Source organism: Anguilla rostrata, chromosome 1 (genome assembly GCF_018555375.3).
Source record: "Anguilla rostrata isolate EN2019 chromosome 1, ASM1855537v3, whole genome shotgun sequence".
NCBI lineage: Eukaryota > Metazoa > Chordata > Actinopteri > Anguilliformes > Anguillidae > Anguilla > Anguilla rostrata.
In genome coordinates, this window is record NC_057933.1 from 11546191 (window position 1) to 11546948 (window position 758).

Genomic DNA, 758 nt, shown 5'->3' on the forward strand with positions numbered 1-758 from the left:
AGACATCTAAGCCAGCAGAAATCCGTGCAAGAATTATCAAAGTTCCTTTCATTACCTTGCTGAATAATGTATGTACCTCTACTCAGTCTGAGCATTCATGTGGATTCATTATTTACAAGTGTGAGTGCAGACAAAGGGACATTTTTATGCATACAACATTGTCTCAACCACTGTGATTTACTTTACTTGCGCTAAGTAAGAAGCTTGTCAGTGCTGCGGCACAGTCGATATTTATCACAGTATTTTTTTTCTCTCTCTGTCTCTTTAAAAAAGTGTTAACTCTTATTCTCATTTTATACTATTCTCATTTCATTTTCTCTAGCACTGAACAATACTTCCATTTTATTTCCAGTATGAAGAGCAAAGCTTGCCAGCTGTGTGAATTGTGGATCTGGCATTCTCAATCCACAAGAATGTAGCATATTTAGCATCATCAAGCTTCTCCATTTGTATTCAGAGGCTGTGACCCGCACCAGTTCACCTCTGTACAATCCACATCTGTTTGTGCGCTTTTTATTCCATCATCATTCCTGCCTCATGCCCCCTGCCTGCCCTGTTGCTCTTCCTTTTGTTCTATAAGCCTCCCCGTGCAGCTCCAACAGCTCCAGGGCCCTGAAATCCTACCCCGCGAGCTCTCGTCCCCCACTGCAAGGGTTAAAAAAAGCCAACTTGCTGGAAGTCGTCAGGGAGGCTGGTTCGAGGACGGGAAGGGAAGGGGTTAAGTTACACGAGGGGAGAGGAAACAGTGAGGTGTTGAT